Source organism: Prionailurus viverrinus, chromosome E3 (genome assembly GCF_022837055.1).
Source record: "Prionailurus viverrinus isolate Anna chromosome E3, UM_Priviv_1.0, whole genome shotgun sequence".
NCBI lineage: Eukaryota > Metazoa > Chordata > Mammalia > Carnivora > Felidae > Prionailurus > Prionailurus viverrinus.
In genome coordinates this window covers 12053449-12076729 of record NC_062576.1, presented here as the reverse complement: position 1 = coordinate 12076729, position 23281 = coordinate 12053449, and the positions used below count along the sequence as shown (strand labels likewise).

Sequence of the window (23281 nt, the reverse complement as noted above, 5' to 3'; positions counted from 1 at the left end):
TTCGGATTCGGTGTTCCCCTCCCCCCTCTCTGCCCCTCCCCTGCTCACATGCTATTTCTCTCTCTCTCAAAGATAAATAAACATTTTTAAAAATTAAAAAAGAAAATAAGGGTGATCTTGAAATTGTTTAACTCCAAAAGCCTACACTGTTTGAATTTGCCACGCTGCCTTCGAGGGAAGAGAAGTCTGGGGGGCAGTTTCCGCTGAGCGTGGTCTGGTGTCCGTTTGATGGCCCGACATGAACGCTCTCATTGCCTTCCCTGCCAAGTTGGCATCTATGTGCCAAGGGCTTCGTATGTATTCCTCGGCCTTCACAATAAAGCTGTGAAGGGGCTATTACTTGTTATCCCCTTTCAGGGATGTTGAAGGTCATAGCTGGGAAATGGCAGAGACAGATTTCAACACAAGCGCTTACCTAGAGCAGGGCTCGGCAAAGATTTTCTTTGAAGAGCTTTGAGTTACCCTGGGAAAGCAGCCGTGGACTGTCCATAAACAACAGGCATGCTCGCATTCCAATAAACCTTTATTTATAAAAACAGATGGAGGGCAGAATTCGGCCGACTGACTGTAGTGTGCCAACCTCTGTCCTAGACTCTTTGTTTGGCTAAGAGATGGCATATGGGAGAGGGTCTCACAAGGGGTGGGCTCAGGCATTCCAGGCACAGTCACCGGTTGTGCCAGAACATGACGTGTTTGGAAATGACAAATGTCAGGTAGAGGTAGGCTTGCCTGGGACAAGTGGACCGCGTGGCTGGAGAAGGGACAAAAACTCAAGGCAACGGAAGCAGATTTTAAAGAGGGGGTGACGCCGGCCATCTTGGAAAGAGCCTTCCACTGGCAGAGGTGAGTCTAAGGAATCCTGAATTGAGATCATCACACCCGTGCAGAGAAAAGTTAACAGTTCTGTCAAGCGTCCATCAAAGGATGAATGGGTAAAGAAAAGGTGACATATACATTCAATGGAATATGCTTCAGTCTCAAAGGGAAGGAAATCCTGTCACCTGCCCCAACATGGCCGAACCTCGAGGACATTATGTTCAGTGAAATAAGCCGGCCACCAAAGGGCAAATACTGTGTGATTCCACTTGTGTGAGGTCCCTAAGAGAGGCGAACCCAGAGACCCAGAAAGTAGAATTAACGGTTGCCAGGGGCCGGGGGAGGGGGAATGGGGAGTTGTTTAATTGGTATCGCGTTCCAGGTTTGCAAGGTGAAGGTTCTGGACACTGGCTGCACGACAATAGGGACATACTTAACACCGCTGAACTGGGAATCTAAAAATGGTGAAGTTAGTATGGAAACCAATTTGACAATAAACTTCATATATGGAAAGAAAAAAGAAAAAATTAAAAAAGAAAAATGGTGAAGATAGTACTATTGTGTGTGTGTTTCTACTATGTGTGTGTGTGTGTTGTGGTTTTTTTTTTCTTTTTTTTGCCACAGTTAAACATAAAATAGAAGAGCTGACGAGGTTGCTTTTCAACCAAGGCTGCACCAGAGGGGAAGGTGAAGAAAGGCAGGAGAGAAAGACAGTCTGGCGGCCATGACAGGCCCACGCCGTCCTGCAGACACAGCACTCGGCCACCTGCCCGGTCTTTCAGCCTCATTATTCCTGCCTGGTGGCGTCATTAGGCTGCCATAACTGTGAACGGGGTCCTGGCGCTCTGGCCTGGGCCGTCAGCCGCGAGGCTGGGCTGCTCCGGACGAGTCCACTCGCTGTGTCGTCTCCCGCCGTATGTTGGGCCACCCTGTTCATTCATCATGCCTCCTGAAAAGTCTCTTAATTACATTATGTTCACAATCCATAAAACATAATTAAAATATGTAAATCCATTATGTTCTTTAATGAGCACATTGAGACCTCAAATTTTTAAATTAGATACAAAATCGATGTGGACCTACTACTATGGATTACGTGTGGTAATAAATCAGCTTCAATCTGGATTGAGAGGACTTCCCTCCTCCCCTCGGCTTGTGCGTGCACGCGTGTGTGTGTGTGTGTGTGTGTGTGTGTGTGTGTGTGTTGTTTCTTGGACTTTGGTTTGTTTTTTGTTTTTTTTAGCATTTCCTATGACTATTCAAAGTTGCCTGCTATCGGGGCGCCTGGGTGGCTCAGTGGGTTGAGCGGCCGACTCTCGATTTCGGCTCAGGTCATGATCTTGTAGTTCGTGAGTTCGGGCCCCGTGTCGGCTCCGCACTGAGCACAGAGCCTGCTTGGCATTCTCTCTCTCTCTTTCTCAGAATAAATACGTGAACATTAAAATAAATAAATAAGATTACCCTCTATCTTTGAAGGACAGCCATGCCTGGCTTGCTCTTCCCTGACCATGCCAGCAGCAAAAGCATCATCACCCGACGTTTGAGTCGGTGCTCCGGAGCTTACGGAGGGCTCGCGCAAAACATCTCGTTTCTCTTGTCGCGATATTTTCGTTTGCATTTCAGTATGGATACGCCAAGTTTTCATTATCCTGGAAAGTATCAGAGGTATCGCTAGGCTTCGTCCCTCTCTGTCCCCACCTGCTACCCACCCCTTAGCCACATCTCCTACTCACACTCAGAGAAGTCAGTTACGATTTTCCAGACGCACCGTGTGGCTGTCTGTCTCCCCAGCTCTGTGCAGGCTGGTCTGTCTCTGCAGTGAATGTCCTTCTGTAATCTGTCCGTAGGGGATGTGCACACATTTTCAAGCAGTGAGTAGAGGAGGAGCAGAGAGAGAGAGAGAGAGAGAGAGGGGGGGGTGAGAGGGAGACAGAATCCCAAGCAGGCTCTGCACTGTCAGCACAAAGCCTGGAATGGGGCTCGAACTCATGAATCCACAAAGTCATGACCTGAGCCAAAACCAAGAGTCAGATGCTTAACCAACTGAGCCACCCGGGTGCCACCCACACCCCCCTGGAGTTGTTGAGTCTGTAGATCTGGGGTGGGACCCGGAAGTCTGCATTCCTTACATGTTCTGGGGCGATGTTGCTGCTGTCGAGCCAGGGACCTCACACCAACGTCCTGCTTCTGTCATCGGTGGCAGAGAGCCAGACGGAAGGACCGTGGATCCCCAAGTCGCTGCATGGAAGACGCCCACCAAGCGCCCACCCTGGACCATGAGTGGTAAACCTCTGAGAGTCACGGCTTATCTGTCACAGAAGCCACACTTACCTAACAGACTAAAAGGTACTTGTTTCCGTGAAGAAGAGGAAGGGACAGTGAGTTCAGGCCTCTGAGTTTTACTCCTCGCCTCAAAATACAAGAGTTGCGTTCCCTAACCTTCTTCCTCCAAGTCTCCCCTCGCCCCCCCACTGCCATCTTCTCTCAATTCTAGGTCCACCGTGTTGTCAGAGGTGTATGAAGGAAAGAGGCCAAGAGTGAGGTCAACTCAACTGGCCGAAGGATAGCGTTGGGAAAGTTCGTGTATAAAATCAGAACCTAGGGGCGCCCGGGTGGCTCAGGCAGTTAAGCTTCAGACTCGGTTTCAGCTCAGGTCACGGCATGACCTCACAGTTTGCGAGTTCTAGCCCCGTGCTGGGTTCTGTGCTGATAGTGCGGAGCCTGCTTGGGATTCTCTCTCTCCCTCTCCTCTCTCTCTCTCTCTCTCTCTCACTCTCTCAAAAATAAATAAATACTAAAAAACAAATCAGTATATAATGAGGGGCGCCTGGGTAGCTCAGTCAGTTAATCGTCTGACTCTTGGTTTTGGCTCAGGTCACGATCTCATGGTTCACGAGTTCAAGCCCTGCATTGAGCTCTGTGCTGGCAGCATGGAGCCTGCTTAGGATTCTCTCTCTCTCTCTCTCTCTCTCTCTCTCTCTCTCTGTCCTTACCCCATTCACACTGTCTCTGTCTCTCTCAAAATAACGAAATCAAATTAAATTTTTTTAAATTATAACATGTTTAAAAAAATAAAAAAATCAGTATACAGTGAACTCCGTAACTCATTCATATTTTGAAAGATCTTTGCTGCGTGCCCATTGTAGGCAGGTACCGTTCTAAGAAGTGTAGAGCCGGTGATGAACAAGACAGCTGAAGTCTCAGAGGAAACACACAAAAGGTCGTCTTCAGGGTCCTTACCGGCTGGCTTCCCCGGTGGAAGCAAGATATAACCATAATCTAAAGGAATGGGTTAAAAACCTCAAAAAACTGGGATTCTGTTTCAACTAGAAGGGGCCGTTGTGTGTTAGTATGGCAAAGAGTCAGGGAGGCATCCTTTGGCCTTGGTGACATCCCTGTCCAGGAAAGAGCCGACACTAGGACCCTTTGCCTTGTCCTGCTAGGGAGGAGTGTTCCTCAAGCTGTCTCAGCTGAGAATCCATGGTCTGTGAACCTACGTACAGAGGCACAAAGTGCTGATATGTTATCCTGTTAATTAGGTTTGTCAATGGCAAGTGACACAGGTTTTCTGGTTAGATATCAGTCTACCAAGAGTTGAGCTAACGTGAGTCTGTCTAAAGACTGAATCCCCTCACGGTTCACCGATAAAAATCGAGTTTCTTGGCTTGTTTGCCTGGAGCCTGCTTTGGATTCTGTGTCTCCCTCTCTCTCTCTCTGCGCCTTCCCTGCTCATGCTCTGTCTTTCTCTCTCTCTCAAAAATAAACATTAAAAAATACTAAAAAATTTAAAAAGATCCAAAATGAAACAATTTAGCGCAAACACTTTATGCCCCTGACTCTAGCTTTCTCCCTGCCTTAACTGGTATCATCTGCTCTCCCTGTCTGTTCCGCAGAGCAGATTTCCGCTGAGTTATTCCCGAAAAGATGCTCCTTCTGATCCCTTCTGGGGACTTGTCCGACCACACAATATTAATTCCATGCAACTTAAATGCCCCAGCCATTTAGCTTATCTCTCTCATTTACGCTACAGTAAGATTCCAAGATGTGCTTGCTTAAGAGGCAGAAGGAGGCAGCCTCTAATTCATACATGATTTCTTCTCAAATGCACGCTCTCTCTCTTATGGCAAATGGTTCACAGGCTCATCCTGTGAATGTTATGATACTTAGAGCATAAGACGACTCTAGTGGGGGAGGAAGGAAAAGTGAAGATGAGATCAAAGACAATTACCATTTGTTTATGCTTCAAATCCTACTTAAAGAGTCGTGGCTCAAGACGGGAGGGTGGGAACCAGGTGCAGAGGAAGCCGGTTCCATTCGAGATAAAACCTAGAGGCGGAGAAGACGTAATAACCTGACCACAGAGATATGACTTTCATCAAGGTCCAGACTTGGTTTCTTCTAATCTGCTTATTCAAGTATTCGGGCTTTTCTAGGGAGATCTCTGTTTCTTGCGTGAAAATTGCAGGTAACTAAAATTACTATCAAAATTTTTATAACAGGGGCTCCTGGGTGGCTTAGTCGGTTGGGCGTCCGACTTCAGTTCAGGTCATGAACTCATGGTTTGTGAGTTCGAGCCCCGCATCAGGCTCTGTGCTGACGGCTCAGAGCCTGGAGCCTGTTTCGGATTCTGTGTCTCCCTCTCTCTCTCTGCCCCTCCCCTGCTCGTGCTCTGTGTCTCTCTGTCTCTCGAAAATAAATACAAATGTTAAAAAATTTTTTTTTTGTTAGGGGGTGCCTGGGTGGCTCAGTCGGTTGAACATCTGACTTTGGCTCAGGTCATGATCTTATGGTTCGTGGGTTCTCTCCCCACGTAGGGCTCTGTGCCATTTGTGCTTTGTCTCTCTCTCTCTCTCTCTCTCTCTCTCTCTCTCTCAAAAATAAGCATTACAAAATTAAACAAAAATAATTCAATGTGGGAGTGGGAGAGAAAGTTTTTACAAAAAGGTGTTTATCACATCATTAATAGGGTAAAATCAGGAGCAAATTAAATACTTCTTAAATCTGGAAGTGTCGTTTCGTCCCAGTAAAATTTTATAACAAAATATCCTGTGTCTTTCACCCATGACCTTTGTTTACATCCACAGGGAGAATAAGTAGCCGTGTAAATTTTCTTCTAGTTTTTTGTATTCCCGTTTCTTCCATTAAACCCTTTATTCTCTGCGGGATGTATTTCAACATGAGATGTGAGGAGACAGAGGATATGGTCCCATCTGTATGTAACACCAGATGGGATACTTTGGGCAAATAGCTTCATCTCTCTGGGTCTTAGTTAACTGGTCCACCGAAAGTGAAAAAAAAAAATCACACTTACCTTACAGTTGGGTTGAGAATCTGAAGTGAGTTTGCACACATGGAATCAGGAGCGTGGCTTCAACTGGCAACAGGCTTGGAGGTGAGGGTCTGATGGTCCATCTGTCAGGAGTCAGAGAGATCAGTAACCGGAACAGCCGGAGAAGCGTGTCTAGGAAAAAAAAGCAACTCTGAATCAAGCATTACAAGTAAGGAGAGGAGCACCTGGGTGGCTCAGTTGGTTAAGCTCTTGGTTTTGACTCAGGTCATGATCTCACAGTTCCATAAGTTCAAGCCCTGCATCGGGGTCTGTACTGAATAGATGTGTCTGTCCAGCAGTCGTAAGTTGAAAAGACTGACATGCGGACCAAAGTATGCTAGACTAAAGCTCATTCTAGACTTGCCTCAGAAGGTGTACAACTCAAAAGTTACAAATAACCCCAGGTAACGTAATTTTGTCCCAGACCAAAGCACAAAATATTTAAAGAGATCACCTGGGAATACAAAGACTTGTTCCACATTCAAATGCTCGTAAATGTAGCCTGACATGGCAACAGAAAAACATTAAAAGAAAACACTACATACTCATATAAATTATAAAAATCATTTGATCATTCAGCATTCATTAATGTTAATAAAAACGTTCAGCAAAGTAGACTTAGAAGGGAACTTTCTCAACCTGATCAAGAGCTTCTGGAAAAACAATATGCTTTTACCCCGAGGCTGGGAAAAGGCAAGGCAAGAGTCAGTCTCACCAGCCATGCAACATAGAATTACAAGTCCTAACCCAGCGAGGGAAGACAGTGAAATAAAGGCAGATAGATTGCAATGGAAGCAATAAAACTGTCTCTATTTACAAATCGCGCGATTATCTATGTACAAAATCCCAAGAAATATGGAAAAAAAAAGTTCTAGGACTGAGTGTAGCAAATTTGTAGGAAATGAGTATGATGCTTAAAAATCAATTATACTTCCGTAACTAGCAATGAACAATTGGAAACACCATTTTAAAGGAATGCAATTTACAATAGCAGTAAGAAAAGAGACGCGTTCAGGTCGACATCTAACCGAACGTAGATGGTTTCTGAAAACTATGAAACACTAATGAAATAATCAAAGAAAGCCTAAATAAATGTAGAGATATAGCTTTTTCGTGGACTGGATGGCCCAGTATTGTTAAGATGTCAGTGCTCCTCACACCGATCTATGGATTTAATGCCAATCAAATTCCCAGCAGGATGTTAGAGGCGGGTTCAAAAATGTATGTGTAAAGGCAAAGAATCTAAGCATGGCCCACAAAACTTTGTGGGGTGACTGGGTGGCTCAGTCGGCTGTTAAGCGTCTGACTTCAGCGCAGGTCATGATCTCACAGTTCGTGGGTTCCAGCCCCGCGACGGGTTCTGTGTGGACAGCTCAGAGTCTAGAGCCTGCTTTGGCTTCTATGTCTCCCTCTCTCTCTGCCCCTCCCCTTCTCGTGTTCTCTCTCTCTCTCTCTCTCTCTCAAAAATAAATAAACATTGAAAAAACACTGCAATAGAAGAGAAACACTGAAGAATCTCATACCTGATTTTGACACTTGTTGTAAAGCTAGAGTAAATAAGACAGATATCGGCCTATAGAGAGACACATAGATTAATGGGTCGGAATACGGTGTCCACGTACCCGACCAATTTATTTTCAACAAAGGTGTCAAGACAACTTAACACGTTTCCGAAACCGTTACATAGACAGGTGCACACACGCACAAGTTGAATCTCAACCATCACCCCCCACCACATAGAGAAATGAACTCAAAATCAATTATAGACCTATGGAAGAGAAAACATGTAGATCTTAATGACCTTGAATTGGTAGATATCTTGAAAAAAAATTTTTTTTAATTTTTTAGAGAGAAAGAGAGAGAGAGAGAGTGTGCACAAGCAGGGAAGAGAGGCAGAGGGACAGAGAAAGAGAGTCCCAAGTGGGCTCCACGCTGAAGCCTGCTACAGGGCTCCATCCTGTGACCTCAGATAAAATCAAAGGTTGGCCTCTCAATGAAATGAGCCACCCGGGCACCCTGGTCAAAGATTTCCTTCTAGGAGACAAAATGCATGCATTAAATGCATTAAAATGCATTAATACATAAACTCCAAACAACAACAACAACAACATAAACTGCATTAAAGAGAAAACACAAAAAGTTGGGATTTCATCAAGCTTACGCTCTGGGTCTTTGAAAGATACTCTTCTATGGGTATATAAGAGTTTAGCCTTAGAGGAAGTGTGGAGAAAGCTGTACAAAACTCTCAGTACCCTCTTTGTAATTTTTGTATAAGTTGAACTGTTTTAAAATAGAAAGTTAGGATAAACATCCTGTCAGCAAAAATTAAAGGTGAGCCACCAGCTAGAACAAATATTTTAAAAATAGGTATCTTACAAAGGACTTGTATCCAGACTCTATAAATATATTTATATTTACATATATAAATATATATAAATTATATGGTTTTCACCCCTGCATACTATCTAAGAGAAATGAAAACATAGGTTCCCATAAAGCCCAGTGCAGAGAAGAGTTATTTATGACAGCAAAAAACTGGAACCAACCCAAATAACGCCCATGACCCGGCAAAGAGTTGCACAAGTCATGGTCTATCCATCTGAGACACGTGACGAACGGAAACAGACTCACTGAAACACACAGTCGCACGGATAGATTTCCAAAGCTTTACGCTAAATTGAAGAAGCTGGACACGGAAGGCTAGGTGCTTTAGTGGGATGTCTTCAGCCTGCGTCCAGCCCCATGTCTCCTGGTTCTCAGCATTAGTAGTTAGATACGTGGAAACAAAAAGAAACTCTACTCTTTCATGCACGACACCAGGCTTTGCCGTAGGAAGCTCCCCTCTTGAGTCTGGATTTATATCAGTCTTCATTCATAATGCTCTACGTCTCCGGGGAACATAACTGTGCTTCTAGATTACAGTATGGTCTGGCTGCAAAACCACATTCCAGACTGCATACGGCACAGCCAAATATGGAAAGACTCCTTAAAGAGCAAGGCTGTTGGGCTGGATTTGCTAACTCAAAGGAAGAGTTGAGTCTAAGGAAGAGAGACTCTAAGGAAGATAGTAAGTATCTTGAAAGCCTTGGTAAACTCATCTAGAACAGGGGACCAGTAGGGTCGAGTTGAGGATTAAATGAGGTATTTTAATGGACCTCCGTGGCTGTCAGGCGGTTCGATACCTTTGGGCTCCAGTATGTTACCAACAACCTTGCTATGACTTGTGGGGCTTCTGAGCTATCATTTCTCAGATGACAGGAGCCACTTACGTGACTCAGTTGAGATGGGCGAATTAGTTCAAACGTTCCTAACCAAGAATAGTTAGAAAGCTCAACACATGTGAATTCAGGCAAGGAAAAGTTGCTGTGTCTTCTCCCCACAGGGAATTCAGAAGGGTTCCATAGGGACAATTCTAAAGGAAATTCTAAATTCTTCCCATGCCCTCCTCTGTAACTGCCTGTTCCTTCTCTATTTTTCCACATAGATATTCCCCCCCTAGCGAATCTTCTCATAAATAAATAAATAAATAAACCAACCAACCAACCAACTTGCCTACTTACCTACCGACCTTTTGGTTCTCTTAATCACCAAAAGTCAAGGAACCTTAACTGTGCCCAAAAGCTCAATATGGCAGTGAAAGTCATTATCCTTGGTGACCGAGACCCTACCTTCACCCCAGGTGAACTGAAACTAGCAACCAAAGATACAGAAAAACCAAGTATAGCGACCAAGTGTATTTCCTGCCGGAAGTATGGGATACTTTTTACGATAAGAAAACCGTAATACTCAACAGCCTGTGCGAAGAATCTCATCTCAGCCATAGCTAAATCCAGGGCTAGTTTAACCCTCATGGAGGCACCTTCTGTTCTGAAACTTGAACCGCTGAAACACACATCACATTTTCCGTCTCTTTCCTCCTTCTATTTGAGTCCAGTCCAATGATGTCTGCAATCCGACGTGGCTATCAAACTCGGAGGCCCTCTCAGAAGAACATTCAGTCAAACCTAAGCTCTTTTCATTATCTCGGCCACTTTTCCACTTGACGTTTTCTCTGAACGTCCCTCCACTGCAGTGTGGAGCTAACTCTGAAGACTCAAAGGGGCTCCCTCCCCTCCGTTACTGCCGCTGCTGCTCAGAGGCTGGTGTGCGGGGATGACAAGGGAAGAGAGACACATGTAGCTCCTAGGCTGGCAGAACCCTCTCCTCTGAACTCAGCTGTCATCTCTCATGGTTCCCAGAGAGGCAGACGACCAGATAATTCTGCTCCCGACACAGCGGCAGACTGGCCTCCCACGCAAAGAACCGGGCCCCTTTTGACTTGTCATGGGAGTTAGTATAGCAACACATTCTCAAAATCCGGCTGTTCCAGCTGTAATTCCTTCAATATCCCATGATTGAGGGGGACGGGAAAGAATCTTCTATCCTCAGGAGATGCATATTTTTGTATTTTAATGACCTTCAACCTGTTAGTTTCAGGGTAACTTCTTGTTCTAAAAACTCCGCAGGCCAAACTTCCAAGTGTCATTGCCTGTCTGTCTTCTATTTCTTGCCTATTTTTACCGAAGACATCTCAAGGTCTCCAAAGGTGAAGGAGACACTTTTCAAGGGATTTTTCATTGAGCGAATTCATTAGGGGACTACAGAGACATATGCCCAGGTTCAAAGAATTCTTTGGCCATCCATACTCTCTGGTAACTTCTACAATCACATCCCATTTAGAGGAGCCCTCTCTTTCATCGATATAGTAACATGAAATCACTTGTGAAATCACCTTGACACTTACCCATGCAATTAAAATTGATCTAAACCTCACTAACATCGTTGTTATCAATTTCAATTAATTTCATAGTAAGCTGTAATACACATCAAGACACGACTGTAGACCTGATGCCTTTAAATACACTGGAAATGGAACAGAAGACACCAGAATAGGAGTCCTCCTTCTCAAATTCAGTTTAAATCTTGTATGTCGAGGGCACACAGAAGAGGCAAGCAGATACTTTGTCTACAAACTTACCGGATAGGCAGATTAAGGCACACATGAAGGACATCAGCAGAGGAACATCAGACCCCAAGAACAGTCCACCCTCGAAGAATCTCATTCAAAGCACTTACTCAAAATATTTAGAATGAAAAATCAGACAATGTCAAGTGCATCTGTGGCTGTAGAACAAGACAAACTGCTAATGGCGATGTAGGTTGGTGCAACCATTTTGGAGGCCGGTTTGGTCCTCCAAATTGTGGAGAGGCACACACCCTACAATCCAGTGGTTTCTCTTTGGGGATTTGCCCTCCTGAGTCTCTTGCACAGGTGCACACGTGCACAAGGAATGCTCAGAGCAGCACTGGTCGTAATAGCAAATCTTGGGAAACAAACTCCACCCATCAATAACGGACGAGATGAATCGGCCGCGGTATATTCACATAAGCCTAGGGAAGTGGTCAAGCGGCATCTTTGGGGGATGGGGCCTGGTGTTTCCACTGCTTTATGAAATAACATTCGGTGTCAGTGAGCTAGGGTGTTCACAGATTATTGACACTGTGGTCTGGAGGGGTAGGTTGACTTGTCGAAGGTAAACCAGTTGGTAAAATGGGCCAGAACCAGGTTCTCTTGCCCCCTGGTCCAGAGCTTTCTCTAGTAGATCACATCACCTTCCTACAGGTCAAAAGAAGATAATGTACTTAAACGAACCCAGTACTCCAGCAGGAGTGTTAAACTACCTGTGTTGACTTTGACTTAAGGAGAGCACATCATCCTTCTTGTCTATCCCTTGGGATCTGCTGCCTCTGCTGACTAGTCTGAGCTTGTGGTCTGTCCATCCTAACTAGAGAGCCTGAATTTGAAGGAACCTGGAGACAGAGATGATGGAGATAGACACACGGGATACACACGGGAGTCAGAACTCTTGTGTTAAACCCAACCTTTCCTTGGAATGCCAGTGCCTCGTTAAGCCCCTTCTGCTTGGCTGTCACATGGGTAACACCATACTTCCCCAACCTACCTCCTTTCCCAGGGCTTAATTTTAGACCTGGCCTTGGCCTCTCGCAGGATTATGGGCTGGTTGCCTGGGGCTCCTGCTCATTCACTAGAATGTTGACCCGCTTCTAGTACCTCAGGGGGTGCCATGGACTGTAGGAAGTGCCGGGTGAAATCAGAATTGCCGTGAAGCGGGTATCCCTACAGGAAGGACAGACGGAAATGTGGAAGTCCCAGTCATCAGTGGAGAAGAGAGATTGCCTGGCGTGAGGGGCAGGCGTGGAGCTCTTCATGTGCATTTGTGCATTCTTTGGTTGCTTCAATGACTGTTCATTCATCCCATAAACACTTATTGTGTCCCTCCTTGCTATGCCGAGGATACAGCCGCGGATAAATGAGACAGGACCTTCCCGAATGCATGGCGTCAACGGGAGAATAGACAACTATGTAAACGGTTACAATCAAGTGAGATGGAAAGAAGAAGGAGCTGTGGGTAAAGAAGGGGGTCTGTACCAGCTTCAGTAGGGAGGGAGAGCTTCCTAGGGGAACTGGCATTTAAGCTGACACCTGCCAGTGGCACCTGGGTGGCTCAGTCGGTTAAGCTTCGGACTTCAGCTCAGGTCGTGATTTCGGTCTGTGAGTTCAGGTGAGCTGGAGCCCCGCCTCAGGTGAGCCCACCTCCTCTCTCTCTCTCTCTCTCTGCCCGTCATGGGATTCTCTCTCTCTCTCTCTCAAAAAAAATTTAAAAAAAAAATAAATAAACTGACACCTGTCAAACGAGATCTGGATCAGGTAAGGGCACAGAGCACATCCAAAGCCTCAGAAGCTTTGGAGGAATCACGGCACCAACCAATAGCTGAAATCAACTATAGCTGAGCCTGGACCACGAGGGGGCAGGTGGCAGGAAGTGAGACCAGAAAGGTGGCAAGAGTCAGATGAAGTGAGTTATATGGTTATGGATCCTATACAGGAAATTGGCTGCCACGTGGAAGACAGCAGAGGCTCTGTCCCTCGTCTTTCGGATCATGACCTTTTTCCACTATTAGACTTAATGACATCCTGGACGGGATGTTTCTCATGCCTGTGCATTTCTTTATGCTGTGCATGTGTTTATTTATTTATACATATATAATTTAGTATCATTTATATATAATTATATAGGGGAATTATATACAATATAATATAAAAATAAAATATAATAACATTATAATATAGTTATTAATCATACAAGTATTAATGTTATTATATGCTGTAATTAGTATATAACAACACGATAATGTTAAAAACAGAGCGTATATAATAATTATGGATGACTTATATCGCTGTCTCACATTTTCCCCCTTCGTATAAATGGTGGTACCCTGTAATAATTCTTCTGCAACTTACTTTTTCACTCATTATGGTTTGGGGTTCCATCCTGTGAATACACCACCTGATTCTTTTTTTTTTTTTTTAATTTTCTGCATTTTTTTCCAGGCTTTATGACCTTCCTCATGAGGAAAAGCAGTATTCGACTGTGAACAAAAGTCATCAGAAATGTTTAGTTTGCAGGGGCTTAGATTATGACTATACCTACTGGCTTTTCTTTATGATGTCATTTATGAACTTTTATCTATCACTTCTCACTTAATGAGTCACCAACTGAGGAGAAAAAGCTGAGAACTTGAACTACATGGGGCTTCTTAGACTTCTTTCTCATTTCCAACGCTTTTCATTTTGTTAAATCTTTGCTATGCTTTACCGTGAATACTCCGTTTCAATCTGACGGAACATATTAAACATAATATCCGACTTGGTTTTAATATTGCTGACCCTGAACTTCCCATTTCCATTCATGTAATTGACCCCAGGTTGCAATTCCAGTGGTCTCGTCCCATTTTGTTTTAGTATTTCTCTTAAAAGTAACCAATACGTGAAGGAAAAAAAATTAAATCTGAGACTTATCACCCTTTTAAAAATGAGAATGTATGTTGCTTATATTTTTTTTAATTTCTGGGTTTTTTTTAATTGAAGAACAGTTTACGCACGATGTTATGTTAGTGTCAGGTGTATCCCTAGTGATTCAGCAATTACGTCCGTTATTTAGTGGCCACGACGATAAGTGGGCTCACCCATCATCTGTCACCATACAGTGTTACTACAATATTATTGACTAAATGCCCGGTGCTGTACTCTTCACTTCTGGATTATAATTTTTGTTCTTGCTATGAAATCTTCACTCCTATTTTAAATTATCTATTTTATGCTCCTTTATTATGCCTATGTTGTCTTCCAGCGAATGAACCACCTCATTCATTCACTCAACAGACATTTACTGAGCACTTACTACATACACAGCTATTTGCCTTAAAATGCTACTAAGATGGGAACAGTAGAACAATAGACTATTTACACTTCTGCCAACATCATCTCCTCACATGTCATTTCTCACAATTCATAGGTACCTAATCAATATCATGTCAAACCAATATAAACCAATTTTTTTATCATGGTAAAAACCAGAAAATTTTCTCCTAGGCATTTTTTACATGTACCACATAGTCGTGTTAACTATGTGCGTATTGTTGTGTAACAGATTGCTGGGATGTTTTCCTCTTGCAAAACTGAAATTCTACGTCATGCGAACAACTCCTCCCTTCCTCCCTCCCGCCCCCCACCCCACCCCTGACAATGACTCTCTTACCGTCTAAGAATTTGACTACACTACATACTTTATTTTTTTTTTTAATTTTTTTTTCCTTTTTCAATGTTTATTTATTTTCGGGACAGAGAGAGACAGAGCATGAACGGGGGAGGGGCAGAGAGAGAGGGAGACACAGAATCGGAAACAGGCTCCAGGCTCTGAGCCATCAGCCCAGAGCCTGACGCGGGGCTCGAACTCCCGGACCGCGAGATCGTGACCTGGCTGAAGTCGGACGCTTAACCGACTGCGCCACCCAGGCGCCCCGCTACATACTTTACTAAGCGGAATATGTGGTATCTGTCCTTTTGTGACCGGCTTATTTCACCTAGCATATTGTCCTCAAAGTTAGTCCATGTTGTCACATATTGTGGAATTTAGTTCCTTTATCAACAGTTTATTCTGCCGCACAAAAGTTCTAAAATTTGACAGAGCTCCACAGGTTCTGTTTTTGCTTTTGTTGCATGGGACTTCGGCGTCGCGTACAAGAAATCATCGTCAAATCTCATGGCCTGAAGCTTTTTCCCTATGTTTTCTTCTCAGTAGTTTCAAGTTTTATGTGTAGCCTTTGATTTGTTTTGAGTTGACTTTTGTGTACGGTGTAAGGGAAGGGTTCAAATTCATTCTCTCGCATGTGGATATCCAGTTTTCCCGACATCATTTGTTGAACAGACTATTCTTTTCCCTTGTCACCCTTGTGGAAGATCATTTGACCACACGCACAACAGTTTATCTCTGTTCTGTCCCATTGGTTCATATGTCCATCATTAGGCCAGTACCATACTGTTTTGTTCACTGTTGTTTTGTAATATGTTTTGAAATCAGGAAGCATGAGTCCTCTAGCTTTGCTTTTCTTAAAATGTTTTTAATGTTTATTCTTGAGACAGAGGGAGAGAAACAAAGCATGAGTGGGGGAGAGGCGGAGAGAGAGGGAGACACAGAAACCGAAGCAGCTCCAGGCGCTGAGCTGTCAGCACAAGAGCTGGACGTGGGCTTAAACTCACAGACTGTGAGATCATGACCTGAGCTGCAGTCGGATGCCCAACCGACTGAGCCACCCAGGTGCCCCTAGCTTTGTTTTTCTTTATCAAGGTTATTTTGGTCAGTCAGGATCCTTTGAGATTTCATATGCATTTTAGCATATTTTTTTTCTATTTCTAAAAAAAAAAAAAAACGTCATCAGATTGATGACTGATAGGGATTACAAGTACAGATATTTTAAGAATATTAAGTTTTCCAATCCAAGAATCCAGGACCACTTTCCATTTATTTGTGTCTTCTTTAATTTCTTTCAGCAATATTTTGTAGTTTTCATTGTAAAAGTCTTTCACCTCCTTTGTTAAGTGTATTCCTAAGGATTTTTTTTTTTTGATGTTACTGTCAATGGGGTTATTTTCTTAATTCTCCGTTCCACATAATAACTGTAACGGTCAATCACCAGTTGTTCTTTAAAAAGTACAATCTCTGCATTGTTCAAAATATTTTCCAGTTTTATTTAGTTATTTATTTATTTCCCCCAAAGGCCTTTGGGGCAACATATATCTGAGACTCTGCAGACCTGAGAATACCTTTCTGGGCCTGAGATGTGACATATGCTAACCAACTAGGTGTTGAGGTATCGATAATGACAGAAAGAAAACCTGAAACTAACTTGGTTTTAACTCCTCTGAAAGTAAATTGTTCCCCTTCCTGAAGGTCATGGGATTATCTTTTTATCCTTCAAATTTAAAAATCTTCCTAAGGGATTTGTCTTGTTTATTTGAATATATTTTGTCCTCTTGATTTCCAATCTTTGGATTTTTCCATACTAGTTTTGAAGATAACATTTTGAATTGGTTGCCTTATTTTTAGAGGGGTGGTGATTACTTTCCGTGGGAGGGACTCTCTTTATTGACAGATTCCATCTTTCTATTCTGACCGCCATGTTGATCAGCTTTCTTGTTAAAGTAAAAACCAATAGTAACCAAACTACTGAATTTTTATAATATTTTAATATCTCATTCTGCACATTCTTTTCCATTATTTTTTCTCTGCTATATCGTGGTGAAAACTCTCAAATAGAAATCTGAGAATCTGCCTGACGGCTGATTCTGCAAACTCTTTGCTTTGTTTCTATCTGCTCTCTTTCTTTATATTTGAGTGCCTGGGCTGTTTCAGGGATAGTGTGCATCCTTCTTTTATTCTCTAATGGAATAGAAAATCCCTAATTTCAAGGTTTGCTCTCATCCATGAATTAAGCTCTAATTTGGGGAAGAAGATGGGATATCTATGGTAATCTCTGTGTGCGCGTGTGCAGACTTTCATAATAATCTCAGCGTGTACCTCGTCCACCATCTTCCATTGTTGACCCAAAGGACCCAAGTGAAAAACATTATGAATATTCAACTTTGTTTGGTCTGTGTTTCCCTAGTACAATAAAGCAGGTGGCAGTCATATACCATGAACAGATCTCGCAAGCCGTACTGGCATAGAGCTCTATTGTTTCGTTAGCGAAACACAGAACTTGACATTATTTCCGTGGCTGTACAGGGAGCTGGAAGAACTCAGTCTACTCTCCACGCTGCTAGGTCCTTGGCCTTACTCGTTGAGGCCACACTGGACGTAGTTTACTGTGGTGGAAGGTCCTTGTGTTTTGGCTTGGAAGCTGTTATGCCAGACTTTCTCATGGGGGGATTTACTCCATGTCTATACCTATGTCATGGTAATTTCAGTAACATGTCAGTATACTCTGAAAGCCCCTCCGATGCCTGTTAATTTCATAAGGGGGGGTGAAGCATTCATTTTACAAGGGAGGGAGCGTTGTTATGATCCCTCCACTGCCACCATATTTTCCTACGTTCTTGTCATCAACTTTCCTTTTTCCCGCTGTGCTAATTTCCTGTGGTTACCATGACGAATTAAAAACTTGGTGACTTGAAACAATGCAAATGGACTCTCTCGCAGTTCTGGAGGCAAAACATCCAAAAGTAGTGTCTGAGCCAAAATCGTGGTGTTGGGCAGACCACTCTCCTTGTGGAGGCTCAGGAAGGGGGTGGGATCTGTTCCTTGCCTCTTTCAGCTTCCGTTGGTTGCTGGCCTTCTTTGGCCTGTGGTCACGGCCCTCCAGCCTTCAAGGCCAGCACGTTCAAATCTCTCTGCTCTGTCTGCACATGGCCTGCTCCCCTGTTTGTGTTTATCCCCCTCTGCCTTTTCCTTATAAGGATGCTCATGTTGGCATTTAGAGCCCATTGGGTAATCCAGGATAGTTTCTTCATCTCACAATTTTTAATTTGATTACACAGGCACCCCCCTCCCCCTACACACACACACACACACACACACACACACACACACACAAACAAACAAAAGACCTTTCCCTAAATCAGGTCACATTTGCAGGTTCTTTCTAATGCAAATCGCCAACTGGTTTCAGAAAAGATGTGGGTCCAGGGAAACGACTCCTCCCAAGAACTAAAGCACAGGATCTAATGAATGGATAAGCCACAATTCCATCTTCATGAGAATTATTTTATCAGTATTTCTTATGTGCATTGAGCTGGTGAGTGTAAATGCTTATTTTTTCTCGTTTAATTTTCCCAGTGACCTTACGAAGTTGGCACTGTTCTTGTGCAACTGTTACAAACCCTGAGACACAGACAGCTTAATCAGCCTTCCTAAAATGATAGAGTCAGAACTTGAATCTAGATTTAAGACGTGTTTTAAGAAGTCACAAAAACTGTCAGGTTTCAACGTCTCCTTCCAGTAAGGAGTCGGGGTGGGGCGTCAATGTGTTTCTAAAGACCAGTGGCAGGAGACCGATCCGGAAGGAAGAGGAAGGCTGGAGAGCGGAGCATGACAAGGAAGACACAATTGGCCAAACCAAAGCAGGAGAAACTTCTCCAAGATCGGGAGGAGAACTGCTACCGTCCTACCTGGCAACTTGGAGGACTTGAGAGATGAATGAGATAGAGTCACGGGTAGGTCATGGGGCCCAGGCATTGGGACTCCTAGACTCATCAAGGAGCCTGTTGGAGGTATAACACATGCCGGTGGACACGCCCTCATGCAGGGACTCTCTGTGCCTAGAAAATGTCCATGTCGGGGCGCCTGGGTGGCTCAATCGGTTAAGCATCCAGCTCTTGACTTCAGCTCCGGTCATGATCTCACAGTTCAATGAGATCAAGCCGCGCGTCAGGCTCTGTGCTCAAATATAAAGAATAAATAAATAAATAAAACTTAGAGTTCTGGTGGTGACGGAGATCTAATGTCTCAACCTCGTGCCTGCCAAAGAGCTCAGGGTAAGACGGATTCGGGGAGAGTAAAGGCACTTCTCCGCTTCTCACATTCAAATGTGACAGTGGGAAAATTGCGGTCCCCTCAGCCTGAAGCTCGGCTCTTCACAGTCGGCCACAGGGCTGGATGTCAAGATGGGGACATTTGAGACAGGCCAGAGCCTGTGTTATTACGGCCATTGTCAGTGAGGGCGGACTTAGGCTTGGATTCACCTAGAAGAATGGAACTTAGTGGAGACCATCTGTGCAGTTCACATATATATATATATATATATATATATATATAAAATATATATTATAATATATATTATAATATAATTAATTATTGGAATAATTAATATGCCAATAAGGGCAATTATTATATTAATATATTATATTATATATTATATTATAATAATATAATATAATAATATAATTAATTATTGGCATAATTAATATGCCAATAATGGCAATTAATGTATTATTTATTCCTGGCAAGGAAATATGCACCAGGTTATTTTCTGCATCTCTGAAAACAATAATGTTTGCACTTTAAAAAATTCAAACAATTATCACTTGTTTGCTGGCTTTTTTTTTTTTTATTCGTGTGGTCCTGTGATCCTCATGGCCATTGTGAGTGACACATTTTCCTGAAACTCGAGGCTGTCGTGGGGGATAAATTCTCTTATCTCTACAGAACTTCAACTGCTTCTCATATGTCTAGTAATTCCAGGACTTATTATATTTTTGGTCTTCAGACCCCAGTAGCCATTTAAGTTCTAGAGCAACAAGAGATAAAACCTTTTTTTACCAATAAAATACTTTACAATGAACCCATGGTCACTACCGTTATATTCACTGCTGCTCTGCCCTTTCTGCCTACTCCTGAGAGTCGTCCTATAAAAATCCCGGGTCTGAAAGAAACATCTAGAAAACTCGATTATGCCCAAACAAAAGAAGCCATCATTTTTAAGGCCGCTAAAGTGTATTTGGCATTTCCAAATGAACCTCCTTTATCTCAATAAGCAACAATTACTCCAAGTTCTTATTTGAATTCCGCAGCTACTTTAGAGGCAGCCGAAAGACTGCCTCTAAAGCTGGAAATAAGTTGCCCATGTTGAGGTCTCTATGAAATATTTCCTCCTTAGCTTCAATAGCCTATTTTCTGAGACAGAGATTGAGTGACAGCTTAAAAGAGTGCGGATTATAAACCCATTTAAGAGTGTTGCATTTTTTAAATTTGTCACAAATGGAAGGAAAAACCAGGGCGACACAGGCAAGGCTCAAGTGCCAACATGTGTCTTTCTGTTTATTCATTATTCAAGGGTCAGACCCTCAACCAGGGCCAGAGAGAAATGACAAAAATAAATACATATCTGTGCAACAATCTGCAATTTAAAATAATGGAAAGCAAGATTCCTATTCATTTTTATGGCACAAACCTGACATCACTTCACTCCAATTTTCTATAATGGAACCAGCTGGGCTCTGGGAGGGAACTAGTAATAGGTTTTAATGGATAAAATCTGCCATTGAAACTGGCCATTTTCTAGAACGATCTCAGTGCTTGGCACCCGGCCCATCATACAGCATCATGCCTTCTGCAGCACTGGGCCAGCTCACGGAACCGGAGGGGTGTGCGTGCAGGGCTGCTGAACTTGGAGAAGCCTCTCGTCTCTCCATTAAGGGAGCGTTCCAAGCCCCGGCTCGGGTTCCATTGACCCAGCTGGACAGACCACTGGGGAAGAATCAGGGAAATGTCATTGTCTTCGATCAAGGCTTGCAAAAGCCATAGCAACAAGGTTAGGGGAAGAGGCAGAGGGGCCCAGACCGGGTGAAGGCAGTACATTCCCCATTTCAAGGCCAAGCCCTTGAACGGCTGGCTGGTTCCGTTTGGTTCCAGTAGGCACAACTGGGTTTTACTGGCTCTGGGTTAATAACAAGTGTTTTTCCCTCTCGCCTCCCCTCTCATTCCGTTAAACCATTCCTTCTCTCCTCCTATTCAGCTCTCAAGCTGCTGTTAACATATGAAAATAGCATGCAAAGAATGGAATGGGCCGCCTGCCACGGAGATAAAAATGGGATGTTCATTCTAATTTATTTCATGGCATCACGCCTCTTCGCTGCCTCTGTTTTCTTTGCTAGGCAGCTTGATTGCCTCTTTGAGAGTATGACTGGTCTGGCCCTCAGCCTTGTATTTGAGCCATGGTGGAGGTTAAACAGGTAACCAGCCTTTGGAGGTCTGACACAAATCTGAATAGCCACCTGGCCAGGTTTCTGTGGGCACAGGAGAATTAGGCGCGCTCTCTCTCTCTCTCTCTCTCTCTCTCTCTCTTTTAACTAGTAGCAGATTTTCGGCTATATGATCTCTAATGTTCATTTTGGTGAAATGCTGCCGGCTCTAAAAATAAATGATGTTTTCAAATAATGTCTACTCACTTTGCCTAAAGCATGTTCCACAACTTCTGTTCTGACTGCCTCGTGGCAATGGTCCCGAAGCACGGGTACACGATTTACAAGCAAATTTGCAATGCCTGTCAGAGTACCAGGCGTGACCCGATCAGAAAATGGAGATGCACTCAGTATGCTCGCTTCCTCAGCACTCACGTGTCTTTGTTGACATTCCCTGACTTTGTGACCACATGCCTTTTTCACGCACTGCCTCCCTGAGATGGCTGTGCTCTCGCCACCAAGGTGTGTGACCATACAGAACAACAGCAGAGAGGAAACTCGGTTGAGTAGACATTATCTTGACTGGGGGGGCGCCTGGGTGGCTCAGTCAGTTAAGTGTCCAACGTCCACTCAGGTTATCATCTCAAGGTCTGTGGGTTCGAGTCCCGCGTTGGGCTCTGTGCTGACAGCTCAGAGCCTGGAGCCTGCTTCCAGTTCTCCCTCCCTCTCTGACCCTCCCCCACTTTCTTTCTTTCTCTCTCTCTCTCTCTCTTTCTCTTTCAAAAATAAGTGAACGTTTAAAAAAAATGTTTTTAATCATTATCTTGACCACTAAATAGGAAAGTCTAAATTCTGATCCAGGGTCAACGGCCTCTGATCTGCAGTTGGCCCAGAACACGACTGCCATTTTTTTCCTTCCGAAGCTTTCTTGTCCAACTCAAAGTGCAGCGTGTCTCCAGCCTCCCCAGAACCTCCCTTCCCATCACTGCCCATCACGCACACTGCATCCCAACCCCGTCCGACTACTGACCTTGTCTGTTCTTCCAGGTCTTCTTCCAGTTACCAACTCCTAGTGAATTTCTGCTCTTTCTTCAAGGTGTTGTTCACCTGCTCCCAGCAGGGCTGCTTTCTTGGTTCTACTACGTGCTTATACTTCCAACCATCAACTGTCCACACTCCCACCTCGTGAGCACCTCAAAGGCCAATCTCCAACGCGGAGAATAGAGTCGGACGTGTCGAAGGTGTTTCGAAGGCGTTTGTTATATGACTTGGGGGAAAACTCATGGAAAGTAAAAGATCCCTAAAACCCCAAAAGGAAGGGCATTTTCTTTTTCCTCCAGATGTTCCAGAAACACAGGAACCGCGGCTTCCTTTCCAACTCTGCACTGATTGTTGTTCTCTGACTTTAGATCTTTCTAGCACAGTCAGCTCTGCCGAACATAATCAAGGGGGATAACAATGACATGAATAAGGATAAAAAAGATGCTTCAAAGATCATTTATCTCTGATATTCCGAACAACGTATTTTAAAGCCGTGTTCCTTTCCAACATCACGTAGGGGAGAGATGTTGCAGAAAGCACTCTGAACTTTAATAGAAGAGAGAAAATGGCTCCTTCTTGCTTTGTTAACCATTTGGTTTATTATTGTGGCCAAGTCCTTCTCTTTCAGCCTTAGTTTCTTACCCTCAAGGTGGGTTCCTTTCCATGTGCAACTAGCGTTGTTCCCAGTAAGAGTGTGAACATGTCCCCCCTTTGAATCGGGAGTGCAAGAACTCCAGGACCTCTGGAAGATTTAAGGTAGTGATTGCTGGTGGATCTTCTCAGCCAGACAACAGGGTCTCTGAGAATCTTGCTGTCCCATAACAACCCGAGAAGCCCAAAGTAGGGAGAAGCTTGTGTCAAAGAGAATCATGGATGGGGCTTCGGCGACCAAAGCAGGATTCATAGAAAACACACAAGGTTTAGGGGCGCGTGGGTGGCTCTGTTAGTTAAGAGTCTGACTCTTGATCTCGGCTCAGGTCACGAGCTCACAGTTTCGTGAGTTCGAGCCCCATGTC

General features: G+C 43.9%; 1 long non-coding RNA gene across 2 annotated transcripts; it reads right to left on the bottom strand.

Annotated features, from left to right (window-relative positions):
* Window positions 1-45: 45 nt before the first annotated feature.
* LOC125154356 (uncharacterized) lies at window positions 46-23269 on the bottom strand. 2 transcript variants are annotated; one of them, XR_007147772.1, is made up of 6 exons: window positions 22255-23269; window positions 18714-18979; window positions 6128-6277; window positions 5045-5142; window positions 2550-2653; window positions 46-2465 (listed from the first exon to the last, which is right to left on the bottom strand). It is a non-coding gene; the product is annotated as an uncharacterized LOC125154356 (long non-coding RNA). The 2 variants fall into 2 exon arrangements; XR_007147771.1 differs by lacking the exon at window positions 18714-18979.
* Between the last annotated feature and the right edge of the window lie 12 nt (window positions 23270-23281).